Source organism: Ascaphus truei, chromosome 14 (assembly GCF_040206685.1).
Source record: "Ascaphus truei isolate aAscTru1 chromosome 14, aAscTru1.hap1, whole genome shotgun sequence".
In the NCBI taxonomy this organism is placed as follows: Eukaryota; Metazoa; Chordata; class Amphibia; order Anura; family Ascaphidae; genus Ascaphus; species Ascaphus truei.
The window spans coordinates 41047671-41062095 of record NC_134496.1 but is presented as its reverse complement, the minus strand read 5'-3'; positions in this window follow the sequence as shown (position 1 = coordinate 41062095).

Genomic DNA, 14425 nt, shown 5'->3' with positions numbered 1-14425 from the left:
TATAGTTTAGTACTGCAGGACTTTGAGGCATTATGCAGTAAGAAACCTAAGATAAATAAAAATCTGAGTCAAGGTGAACAGGATGCATTGAAACAATTTAAAGAAGATCCCCTTATTGTCATCAGGCAGGCTGACAAGGGAGGGGGGGTGGTCATCCAGGACATTTCTGCGTATCTCTCAGAGGCACGCAGACTCCTGGGTGACCACGCCTCCTATGTTACACTTGAGTCTGATCCGGTACAGGTTTATCAAATTGAATTAAAAGAGCTTCTTTCTACAGCACTTATTCAGGATATCATTTCTAAAACAGAGTTTAAATTTTTATTCAATCCTCATCCCCGCACCCCCATATTTTATCATTTGCCTAAGGTGCACAAATCCCTGGTCAATCCCCCTGGCAGGCCCATTGTGTCTGGGGTGGAGTCGATGACATCGAGCCTGTCCCAGTATGTGGATTATCACCTTCAACCTTATGTAGCTCAGCTCAGGTCACATATTAGGGACACGCTCCATGTCATCGAGGCCACCTCAGGCATCAAGTGGAAATCCACCTACTTGTGGGCCACATGTGATGTGGCCTCATTATATACCTGCATTGACCATACTATGGGAATTGAAGCATTAAATTACTGGCTTGACAGGGATTTGTGCATCCCAAGGAAACATAAGTCATTTATTCTGGATTGTGTTAGATTTATTTTAAATCACAATTATTTTTTGTTTGAGGAGGTTTATCATTTACAGATCTGTGGAACGGCTATGGGCACGAGGTTCGCTCCCAGCTACGCAAATCTCTTCATGGGATATTGGGAGGAGAGATTTGTGTGGCAAAATGAAGATCTCGGAGCGGGCCTCGTGTACTATGGCCGTTTCATAGATGATATGAATTTTATCTGGGATGGAGAGGAGGCACAATTATTAGATATTCTTAGATCATTGGATGACAATCCTTTGGGATTGAAATTTACATTCAATGTAGACGCCACCTCCATAGTATTTTTGGATCTGCTACTCACCACAGATGAAAATCTTAATATCATTACATCCACACACTTTAAAGAAGTCTCTGTAAATAATTATGTTCATGCATCCAGCAACCATCGAAAACAGTGGCTACACAATATTCCTCTGGGGCAGTTTCATAGGATCAGGAGAAACTGCTCCAGAGATATTGATTTTGTCCAGCAGTCTGAACAACTTAGCCTCAAATTTATACAAAAAGGTTATGACAACAGATTGGTTTCTGAGTCTTTTAGGAAAGTCAATTCCCTTGATAGATCCAAAATGCTGCTTACATCAAAGAATAAGCAGGTCACATCTCGATTGAGATATAATTCACCAGTGATCTCGGAGAAAAATGTGAAATCCAGTTTGAGATTCATCACAACTTACAATCAGTCACATAAAGCTATCCAGAAGATAGTGAGCAATCACTGGGGAATTCTTAGATGTGATCCTCATTTAAAAGGCATTCTTCCTGATCGGGCATCGATAGTTTACAGAAAGGCTAGAAACATGAAGAGCATGATAGCACCCACCAAATTAAAATCAGATAAAGTTTCCAATAAGTTGGTTGAGAATAGCCTTAAAGGTAACCATAAATGTGGACGAGGGAGGTGCATCACCTGTAAACATCTTAGAACAGGAATTGAGTTCAGTTCCACCCATAGAGATAGTACATATCAGGTTAGGAGCTTCATCAACTGCCGCAGTACTTTTGTGGTGTATTGCATCCAGTGTGGATGCGGGTTACGTTATATTGGACGCACCACAAGGCCTCTCTGCACTCGTTTCCTGGAGCACAGAAGGAGTGTTATAAAGGGATTAATTATGAATGGCATTTCCCGACATTACAAAATTCACCATAACCAGGACCCGAAATGTATGACAATAATGGGCCTGGAATACATTTCTCCCTGTGCTCTAGGAGGCGATCGGTTCAAGATCTTGTGCAGACAGGAGACTTATTGGATCCACCAGTTAGGGACACTTACCCCTGGTGGACTCAATGAGTGTCTGGATGCTAGCACTCTAGTCTGATCTCCTGCCGGCTTGGACTCTCGTCGCTCTAACTGTGGAGGTAAGTTAACAGCTCTCTCCTCGGTACTCCTTTTTTTTCCCCCACTCCCACATCCCCAACAGCTTTCCCTGCTATTTCCCTTCCGTTCCATACATGTACATCACATCCCCCCACCCCTCACCTTCCCACAATCCGGTCCCTTTTCCCTTTCCCTCACAGTATTCAATTTCATCATCACATCATTCCCCATTCCCGGCTCTTAGAAAAATCACTGAGTGCACATTTAATTATATATCAAATTTATAATACATTTAGACATCATCATCAACACAGTATTTATTGAAAATAATACACATACATATATTAGCATATTGGGAATTTCCTAGAACAATACAATATATTATAATTCCAAATTATACACAAAAACAGTTTTGGTGTATTTCATACACCCATCCTATAACTCTTTCTCTCTCCCATTCACATCCCTTAGACTCCCTGTTCCTTGATGGAATAACATATTGTAGACCATTAACACTTTTGTTATGTGTTTATTAGTACAATTTAATGCTTAACTTTAATCTATATGTTTCATAATAGGAATATATTGTTATTCCATTTTTCTTATATGTAGTAATTGTTTAACCTATCTGGGTATTTTTTATTAGAGTTAGATGTATTTGGTCTGTCAGTTAATTTATCCCAACATATGAATTACATTTGTTTTTATTTCTTTTTTATTATTTTTTATTTTTTAGAGTGTAATGTAGTCTTAATTATGTAATTTATTGTGTTTCTTATATGCATTAAGTAATTTATATCCTCCCATAGTAAGTGATTATCTCCATAGAAAATGGTTCCATATTTGCCCCTTGTGCTGTCAGTCATCTGCAGTATCCATTCAATTGAATGGATTAAAAGCAAATTAAGGGTTAAACATCCCCCTGCGATCAATCATGAATCACTGGACTGGCTGTATAAAGGGGCAGGACGTTTACCCATGATCCATCAGCCCTTTGAGAAAGTCACCGATTGGTGACGAAACGCGTCAGGGACACTGAGAAGCGCGATTACGTCACGAAGACGCTGCGCACGCGCATGAGGCCATACCAAGCGCGGGAAGATTACAGCGGCCATTCGGAGTGGAGAGCTGAATTCGAACAGCATACAGACGGTACAACGGCGTCCTTATCCGGTTGGCGGTGATCTGGACCAGCTATCGGGAAGTGACCGTGCCCAGCAGTACCGGATGGTGGTGAATTTATTCACAAACTGCATTTTAAAACTTTTTATCCTGTGAGTGCGATTTCCCCCCCCCCCCCTTCCATCCCTTCCCTATTTTTACAATAAATTACGCAGTATTATGCTATGGGGCGTGCGCTCTCTCTCTTTTTCTGTTTGTAGATATATATATATATATATATATATATATATATATATATATTTATATATATATTCCTATCATACCAGATAAAATATATGCAAAAATAGAGGATTGTTTATTGACCCATAACACACAGGAGCCCTACCCCACCCTTGGTATCCCACCCTTTGTAGGATGTAGGATAACACTTACATACTAATTACATACTATATGCCTGTCTAATTAGTCATCTATTAATATATATATTATTTTTGATAGATGGCTAATTAGACAGGCAGATGTGTGTACATATACAATATATAACCTGATACCTTCAGGCTATTTTGTATGAGAAACATTTTAGAACAAATCACACACACAAGTGCGGATACAGTCTTTCAGATACTGTACTTTTCTCTTTCCCACCTGAATAGCTGTCTCAAAACACTTCAGCACAGTTGGCCAGGGGTTCCAATTTTGCATCTGTAAGGTCACTGGTTTGCAACAAGAACACTTAAAACTGTCAGCCTGGTAATTTCAACCTTTACTAATACACCAATTAAATTATTTAGGAGATTCACACGGGAATAATGCTGTCACAGCACAACAGGATAGCGAGGAGCTATTTGATAAAATACTAAATATACGTAGCCACTTGCCATTATGATCATTTTCATCCCACCACGCTTTTGGAATGTGGTCATCTTGTTTAAATTTCCCAGCTTTGCACAATGTGACGTTAACATCAAAAGAATTTTGGCCTTAATGAGGATGCTGGAAATGTATGCTTTCATTTATAATGTGTAATTTTTGTTAAGAAAAGAGGATAGCGAAAAGTAACTGATTATTTCCAATTAGTGGGCAAACCAGTTTTTCAGCTAGCAAATGTTAATTGTGTAGGCAAACAGCTTCCTACGAGATTACTGAATCCTGTTTTGTGATGAAAGAACATCTTTGTGGGTTTTCATTGTTATAATTAGACTAGGTTGCTCCCTACAACTGTGTCAAGTAAAATACCCTATTTTAGGTTTATATTAATAATTTTCTATTTGTTTGATTACAACATGTAACCGTGATGCAACCCCTCAAAAAAAAATAAAGAAAAATTGACATATATTACATGTGAACATTTATATTGCAAACCTCTGCATGTTGCATAATGTTTATTTATTTACTTTTTAAAAAACCATTTAAGGCCAGCAATCAGGGAGCAGAACAAAAATGTATCTTTATCTTTCTTACCAATGTGTGTTTTACTTATGTTTAGGAATGAGTTAAATTACAATTCCCCTTTCTTTTCTATCAAGCAGGCCATGTGACTGCGTAATGCTAAAGACCCCAACAGTAGGATCAATGAATGAATGAATGAATAAACAGATACTTGTAGGGGGGACCCCTAAACATAAACTTGATAGAAGACAGGTACTGGGTTGCAGTCCCGGATGGTGAGCTCACTAATAAGTGACGCTGTTGTTAACAATAACACCAGGAAGATTGAGCATAATAACACCCTATAGCGTACCAATTGTCTAAATAAAGTCCTGACCAGGAAAACATGTAGAAAGCGATTGACTCACTCTGAGTGCTGCACAGTCCATGCGATCCAAAGGTGAGGGGTCCCCAGGTGTGCTTCCATTCCAGGGGTAGGCTAGTAGAGAAGGAGAAAAACTGGAAGGCATGAGAAAGCGCTCTGTGAAGCGTGAAACGTTGGTAGGGCTCTCCATTGCCCTGTTTTTCCATGACCAATAAATAATCTTTTTATGGGATACGCACCCTCCTTTCTACTTTTTTGATACCTACAGTAGTGCTCTTCCAGTTTTTCTCCTCTACTTTTCTATCAAACATACTGTGCAGGGTTACAATGTACTGATTTAACAAGAACTACTGTATAGGAAATTTACAAATATATGCATATTGAAAAAAAAGTAGCAGCCTTGGATTAATTGGGTATCTGAGTCATAAATATTTCAGTCAATACTGCACCTCATTTGTGAAGGAATTATTTAAGAGTATTTTTTTCCAGCATAGCTTTGAATCACTCATTCAGATCCATGTATTGAGCATGCAACATAAGTAACACGTTTATAACCACTGACAGAAGAGAGTGTTTAAAGAATACAATATTTTGTTCTGGTGGCCATATCAAAAGACCATGGCTCCTTATTACCCAATGTCAAGAGAAGTGTTCCAAAATATTACGATGAGAATACCGTTCTCACCAAATTTGAGAACCTTTATAAAGAGGCATTTGTTAAAATAGAATAAGCCTACGTATAAGTGAAACACTCCAAAACAAATATTTTACCAGCACCATAATAGTAACAAAGGCGTGAAAGGCAGTGGGTGGTATGATACCTTTTGTTGGACCAACAAGTAGTTGAAATGTTACAAGCTTTCCAACCTCTCAGAGTCGTTCATTGGGTAAAACAATGAAGGACCCTAAGGTTCGAAAGCTTGTAACATATCAACTACTTGTTGGTCCGATAAAATCATTTTCATAATAACAAATTGATTTCATATAGTGCTTTTTCCCCAATGGGACACAAAGCGCTTCACACTAACAGTATAGTGGGCAGTACACAGCCCTTTGGAATTTTTACAGACACAGTCCCTGCCCAGATGAGCTCACAATCTATTTTGGTGCCTGAGGCACAGGGAGCTAAGGTGATGCCCAAGGTCACAAGGAGCTGACACGAGGAATTAAACCACGTTCCGTGGATTTTAACTCGGTGTCACTGTTTACAGACACAGTGTCTTTACTCACTGAGTCATCCCTTCTCATACAACCTACTCGCTCTCCCTCCTTGTTACTACATGGAAGAAAGAACCAACACTGGTACATACCTTTTTTTGCCATCACCATAATGGTTCCCACAATCCTGTTCCAATGTAAATTCTAAGGGCATCATGCAGTAAGCGGCGGAAAGGCAATTCTCGCCAGTTTCCCGCCAAAAATGCCTACCCCTATTCAGTAAGGGGCAAGAAAGTGGCGAGAATCAAAAAAACCGCCAGTTTTGTTTGTGGTTTTTTTTTTCCCGCCGGTGGCGAGGCGAGAAGGCACTTTCCGCCTAAAATAGAAACATTTTCCGCCACGCTGTATTCTAGTAGTGGCGAGTAGCTTAGTGGTGCTATTCGCCACTCTAGAATGGCGTTTTTATGGCGAATCAGCCACGCAAGAAAAAGTTGGCAAGTTGATGGTGAGAGGCTGCTGATGGGTGGCGGATCGGCACTTAGAAAATATTCTGGCCTTTTTCCTGGCTGGGATTGATGCCGGGGGTCTCCTGAGCTGATACCATTAATACCAGCACGGAGCCCCCCGGCATGCATCCGAGGCAGGAAAAATGCATTTAAAGGCGACTTCATTACCTTAGCGGTAAGGTGTGGGTAGGCCTCCCTTGTGGGTAGTGGGTGAGGGTGGTTAGGCCTCACAGGGTGAGGGTGTAGTGGGGGAGGGTATGTGGGTGATGGTGGGTTAACCCCTTAATGACTGTAGCGGTTATTAACTGCTACGGTGATTAAGGGGTTAGGGGACATTACATTGGATGTTTTTATTCTTGTTTCTGTTTTGCAGAAGCGGATGGGGCATTAGCAGGATGAAGATGAGGATGGCCTTCATCGTGGTGGCCGGACATGGGTGAGTGCTATATGTATTTAATGTATTTATTGTTCTGTGTGTATTTTAAATGGACAACTGCACTATTATCCATTTGTGGATAATAGTACTGTTGCCCATTACTGTATTGTATGTTGTGTATTGCTATGTTTATTGGGGGCAATTGTCCCCAATAAACATACTATTATGCGTTAACCCCTTCATTGCCTTAGCGGCTCTCTGCTATGGTAATGAAGCAGCATTAATGTATTTTAATAATATTGTGCGGGAGCAGGGGCTCCCCTGAGCTGAACCGCATTGATTTGTCGCTCAGAGACCCCCTGCTTCCCGAGTTAGAGGCCCCGGTTTGGGGCATCGGTTACAGTGTCGACGCCATATTTATTGCGGGCACGTAGCGTATGGGACGCTATAAACATGGCGGCGACACTGCCCACCTGATCACACATACCGGGGCCTGTAACTCGGGAACCAGGGGGTCCCTGGTCCACAAAGCTATGCGGTTCAGCTCAGGGGACCCCCTGCTCACTGTACAGTATTATTAAAAAAAAATTCATGCTGCTTCGCTACCATAGCAGATAGCCGCAAAGGTGAGGAACAAGTGTTTATTGATATGTGTGTTTTAGTCATAGTGTAGATGTGCAGAGGGTCTCCGGAGCTGAACCGCTTTGGTTTTAGGTCCGGGGAACCCCTGCTTCCCGAGATACAGGCCCCTTTAGGGGGTGCCGGTATCCCTCTGCTTTGTTTACATTCCGCGGTCACGTGACCTTTAAATGCAGAGGGATACCGGCACCTCATAAAGGGGCCTGTATCTCGGGAAGCAGGGGGTCCCCGGACCTGAAACGAATGCGGTTCAGCTCCGCACACCCCCTGCACATGTACACTATGAATAAAAATGGTTTAAAAATAATTTTTAATGGGCCGATGTTTGCGCAGAGAGAGCGGCGGATCTCTCTCTGCTGCAAACACATCTAGGCAGGGGACGGCTTCTCGGCAGCTTCTCGCCAGGCAATCGTCTCGTCAGGCAGTCGCCTCGCCACCGGTTACTAGCCATTTTATCAAATGGTGGTGGCACATTCATTCGCCAGGGATTCGGCCCTTACAGCATACAGCGAGTTTAACACGCCAAAAACATGGCTAATTGCAAAACTGCCTAATGCATTTTTTCGCTGCTTACTGCATGATGCCCTAAATCTCAATAGGCAAATTGTATCAACACCTACAGTAAATCAACAACAATCCAAATGACCCAAGCAACCCCAAAGTCTTGCAGATGTTTAACTATATAAAACAAAAAATATATAATTTTGATCTAATTTTCTACCAGAGATTACATTTTTTTTAATAATAGAAAGGCAAAACTGGATCAACTTCTTTAACAAATACGTCTGTACATTGCTAATTTTTTTTATCTCTTCAAAATCAGTGTATAAAGCAGCAAAACATTTAAAATCCTGTTTAAAAAAAAAATCACTTGTGTAGTATTAGATAATACTTACTGTATTGCATTTAAAATAATGTAATTTTTTATGAGTTTACATACTGAGTATTTTGGTCGCTATAGCAGGCACTGCCTCCCCCACCCCCCCCCCCCTTTTTTTTTAGCCCAATAGTGCAAGAGTGTTGGCAAAAAATGATGACAAACAGAAAAGTGTTGCAGTGTTCCCAGGAGACTGAAGCTGTAACAATAGTTACTCTTGGTAATATAAGGTTAAACGGTAGCTGTTGCATTCCACCGACTGAAGGATTCATTGAAGGCGGCCATTAGGTGAACCCAGGGAGCCTTTTTTTTCTCTGATAGATCACATGAGAATGGATCAATCAGCAGTTTAGGTAATTCTTTTTCATTAAAAGGTACTCAATTGCTGCATATATTAAAAAAAAAAAAGTATCAAAAAATCTACAGAAGAGACCTGTGAGGTCTTGGAAGTTCACTTAGAGCTACACTTAGACTGCATCCCCACTGCTCATGGCTGCACATGCTGTAGCGTGCATAGCGCGAACAAGATACGGCCCTCTATGGGGCCGGCCCAAGCCACTGCCTGCACGCGCCTGCAGAAAGCGCGATGTGCAACCACCTTTGCCAAAAGACAAGAAATGTGTCTTTTGGCTCGGTGGCCGAGTGCTGGGTACGTCACGGCGGTGGCTAACCAGCCGCGTGATGTCATGGCCATGCCCCCACCACGCCTCCCTCTGCTCTTCCCAAGATGCGCATCCCATCGCAAACCCTAGACTGCAGATCGTGACTTAAACTGGTGCACGTGCCACGAGGTGCTCCGACACGCACATGCACGCAGTGAATGGGGACGGAGCCTTAGGAAGAACTCTCATGATGGTTCATTAAATGGAAGCAGAAATAGTAATAAATAGATATTTATCCTGAACAATGTGCAACTAATCCTCTGCAATAGTATGCATGTTGAATGGAGATTATGTGATAGCTTTTTAGTACTGTATCATGTTTTGGTTGGCAATACAAGCACAACAATGCAATTAATAAAGACTAGGCTTGATTAATTATATTTACATGCGAAGGAGTGCAAGATTATTTTGTAAAGCTATAAAAATTAACCCCATTCCCCTTCACTTTAATGCAGCTTTAAAATTTAAATGACACCAAGATACTCTAACCAAATGTTATGATTGATAATAATTTGACATTATTATTTAATTGATATAATTTGCCACTTTCATGTCATACACATTGTCCTTGAGTAGAAAGAAATTATCATGCGCGGTACAATTTAATTGATAAGTGAGTTATAATTAATTAATTAATTGAATGCGATTATGTGATTTGGTTGCAACAGTGTCTAAAATGTTTCTTGGGGCAATGATCATCAATCAATGATGAAGTGATACTGTATGTCCTGTCCTTGTTGTATCATATCAATTTTAATGGGCTTGCCTGCTTTAAATTAAAATGTAATATATGTATTCTACTATTAAAGGACATACTTGAAAACGAGAGGAAACTCTCAATGTATTACTTCCTGGTAAAACATTATATAAATAAATAAAAATAATAAATAAATTAACTTAAATTGTGTCAAGTTAGTAAGAACTCTGGATTCAATCCCTAAGAGTGCAAAAAAAACTACAGCATTTTAAAGATCACCAAGCAATGTTAAACAATTAAACAAACTATAGACAGAAGAAGACACTAGATGCTCTCTATTGTGATCTTAAGTCAAGTGACTAGATTCAAAGTAAGTGATAAATTGTGCATGTAATAAAACACTGCATGAGAGGGCATTCCTCCATTGATCATCCCCAGGGTATCCAGAGAGGACTGACGAAGGCTGATGGAGTTCCATCCACTTAAAGATACCTTTCAGTGCCTGCTGTCCTCAATGGGCCATGTGAATTGTGGCATTGCTCACATATAACAATACCCCTATACAAAATATTTTGGTATAATTGCAATCCTGCACTATAAGCGTTTTTTCTTTATATTTCTATGATTCTGCGCTCCCTAAACACATCATCCACAATTACACAAGCGTAATCACATATAAAGCAAACATTTGACTATTTTGGTTTCTTTGGTAACTAAGATTTTTCTTTTAATTGGTGCCTCTTAATGGAGGTGCTTGGCAACCAAGTGTCAACTATTTATAGCCACCCTGTCCCTGTGCCAATAAACAAAGATAAGATGGGAGGGGGGCTTTTCCTATGCCAGAGGTGGCCAACTCCAGCCCTCAAGGGCCACCAACAGGTCGTGTTTTAAAGCTATCCCTGCTTCAGCACAGGTGGCTCAATCAGTGGCTCAGTCAATGGACGGAGTTGGCCACCCCTGGCCTATGCAAACACCTGTTCGCCACATAGGGATATCACACACAAGGGAGTAGCCTGTGAAAATCAAACCCCTCCCATGTTTTATCTCATCATGTTTATAGATTATCTTTAAAAAAAATAATTCAATACTTGTAGGTATTTGATTTGATACCCATTAATTCATTTTGCCCCTGGGAGAACCGCACCTTTAAAAATCCTGATCCAATAAATGTACATGGAAAACCAGTAAAGACCCAAGTGCTGACTACCAACGGTTTCCCAGCGCAATAGCATGCAATATACTGTAATAGCATGCAACATATCTGATAGATACATTTGGCTTTGAATCATTTGTTTCATATATTTCTTTTTATGTTGCACCTTTGATTTCTAAAGGGTACAGTGTGCAATTATATTCAAATGTTTTAACCAGTACAGGTGTGTGAATCCAGATCACAAAGCTAATTTTGCCTTTAAACTGATGCTGGAAGACAATTGGAACGTGCATCTCTTAACGCATCAAGTTCTTTTGAAGTCAATGAGAGATTTGATAAGCGGTTTCATGGAACATTATCAGGATTCCGGGAGAAGTTACTTAATTCAGTCATCATAATGTAATATATCAAAATCTGCAACTAAGGCAAATGTGGAAGATTTCACCCATTTAATCTGTCACGGTGGAGGTAGCAAGACCCTGTCTAAATATTATATCTGATTCATTGATACGTTTCAAATATTTGTTCATGATGCAATTGTTGGGAGCTCAACAAGTTGCAGATTGTGCATGAGAGGGCTACTAAAATGGTATGTGATCTACAACAAAACACTATGAACAGCTTAGAACAGGGGTGCTCAAACTAGGGGTGCAAGATTTTCTTGGGGGGCAGGGGGGCGCGGTGCTTACAGAGGCCCCACGTTCTTCCCCAAAGCATTTAAATTAAACGCTTGGAGACTGCGTGAGGCCTCTGTAAGGTTCCCTTACATTGTCTCTGACGGCTTTGGACGACACGTCGCAATGGGAATGTGGCGTCATTTAACCCCGCCGGAGACAAGGTAAGGGGAGGGGCGTGAGCAGGGGGGGGGGGAGAGCAGGCAGGGTGGTGCAAGGGAAAAAAATATGTGCTCCCCTGGCTTAGAAGATAGGAAAGTGAGCCGAGATGTGATCGCAACTTTCAAATACATAAAGGGTTTCAGCAAAGTAAAGAAGGGAAGCATGTTTCAAGGAAAGAGAAACCCTAGAGCAATAGGTTGTGCTCTAAAGCTGGAGGGTAGGGGGCCAAGGCGAAATGTGAGGACATACTACTTCACGGAATGGGTGGGATATTTGAGGAATACCTTCCCATCAGAGGTGTTAGGGGCAATAAGGAAATTCAAACATGCTTGCAACAGACTTAAGGCTACCCTAAATAAGAAAGGAAACTAAGGATCATGTAGGGTCTATGGATTTACAGCAGACAGGAAAATGAGCGGACTAGGTGGGCTTTCAAATTCTATGTTTTAATGTTCATATAAACCCATCCATAAATTTTAATGACTCAAATGTATAACTGGAGTTCGAAAGTGAATAGTTCCTCTTGTGTCTGAACCCTGCAAAGGTTTCCTAGGGTTTACTACATTTAATGAAGAAAGGTATTCACCAACACTTGTGTTGTTGATATTAATGCCTAATCTACATGAAATGGAACTGTTATCAAAATAAACTTGTTTCAGATTCCCTTTGCTACACACTTTATCCACGGATTGCAGGGGCAGTATTACAATAAAAGAGAGTCTTGTCACGTGGTGAATGTGTTGAATAAATATTTCACATACAATGCACAGTACAGTATAAACTCATTATGAGATGTGTGATAAATGATTCACTGTATTATCTTAATATACAATACATAGAAATGTATCTATTTACCCAAGTATATTTCTCAGTTAAACATCAGAAAAAAAGTCACCTCAAGATTACAGTGATTGGGAGACCCTGATTATATGCAATCTATACCACAATTCATATTGCTCTAAGAGTGTGTGTACAGTATATGTACTGTATTGTAAATACAGTATATGTAATGCACGCTTTGCCAAGGGAGGCAGAGTATATCTCCATCCAACACTGAACACACCATTATCATAATCCTTATGAATATGTAAATACAATACATTACATACTCAATTAATACTACTGCTGAGTTAATCAGGCTTTTTACAGTCTAAGGGTAATACTGAATGTAGTCATTTAGAAAACTATACAATAATTTTCCCATGGATTCTCATAGCTAGAGGACTCTTGCATACTCGTCATGTCCCAAATCTTCTCAAACTATACTCTACAATATGTTTATATATATATTTCTATATAAATAATAAAGAATATCACTTGTGAGCACATTCACATGTCTCAGACAGGTCTAAGTTGCAGATCGATCTTTTCTCCTGTGATCGATCGGTGAAGATTCGGCTCGAGGGTTCACTAAATGGCTGTCAGTGCAGCAGAAGAGGACCAAATATGCAAAGTTCTGTGGGGAAGATCACGTGACCAGGCAGTCACTAGATACAATTGGTGCCCGGCTAGAGAGAGTGCATGGTTCAAAAAGGGGTGAGTCAGAGGAAGGGGATATGACTTTGTAAATGGTTGCTATAGAAACAAAAATGCTTCTTACATTATAATACATTCAAAATGTAAGTCAGAATTGTTTTTTTTTTAATGCTACCTGTATTTTTTCATAGTACAGAGCTGATTTATTAAAAAAAAAAAAAAAAAACACATGTAGTATTGTAACACAGACTTATACCCGTTGAAGAAACTGCCTCTAAATCCATCAGGGAGCTGGTTAAGTGCAGCCAGGCAATTGACCAGACTCCACCTGCCTAATGAGAGCTCTGTTAAAGAGTGTCATGTGAGACACAGGAAAGAGATTTTCCTCAGTACACAAGGGTGCTGACAATTGGAAGAGTTCTTGAGTGCACCGAAGGACTGGGCATTGAAACCAAGACAGAAGGGGCCAGACCTCTTTTCCTGGACACAGGACCAAGGAACCTGCCAGAGGCTGGAGCCACCAACACACCAAGACACCTGGACACCACTGACCTGAAGGGCCACCTGTTTTAAGGTACCGCTGAGACTTTGGGGGTGGTATACTGGTAAGTGGCTTTTCCTCCCAGTCTTACAGATAGGACTGGGGAGTGAGTTAGTCCTTACATGGGGATAGGTGTTTGATGTATATTTTTGTTTGCTGTGCTATTTAAAGGAACAAGCAATACAGCCTTATATTAATTTCACCCTAAAAACGGTTTCCATTTTACATACCTCTGCACACATCTATGCCAAGAATATTGCTTGGTCTGCAGCTTTAAACTCTTGCCTGTGCTGCTGCAGAATTGATATTGGTGTCTATGATCTTCAACAACACATAATGTGATATTGCCCTGCCTCCGAAGACACTTCGGTCACTTGATAGTTTTGTAGCACTGGTTAATTGTATGCAAATCATGCATAATAGGAATTGTCTGGGCATACAGTATTTTGGAAACCTGGCCCAGCATATAATTAAACAATAGGTAGTGAAAAAGCCAGTGCTAATTAGCTTGAAAGTATAAAAGTTCATATTGCTTTTTAATATTAATTAGGACTGGGCAGTAGCTAATAGATTCGTATCCTACAAAAATT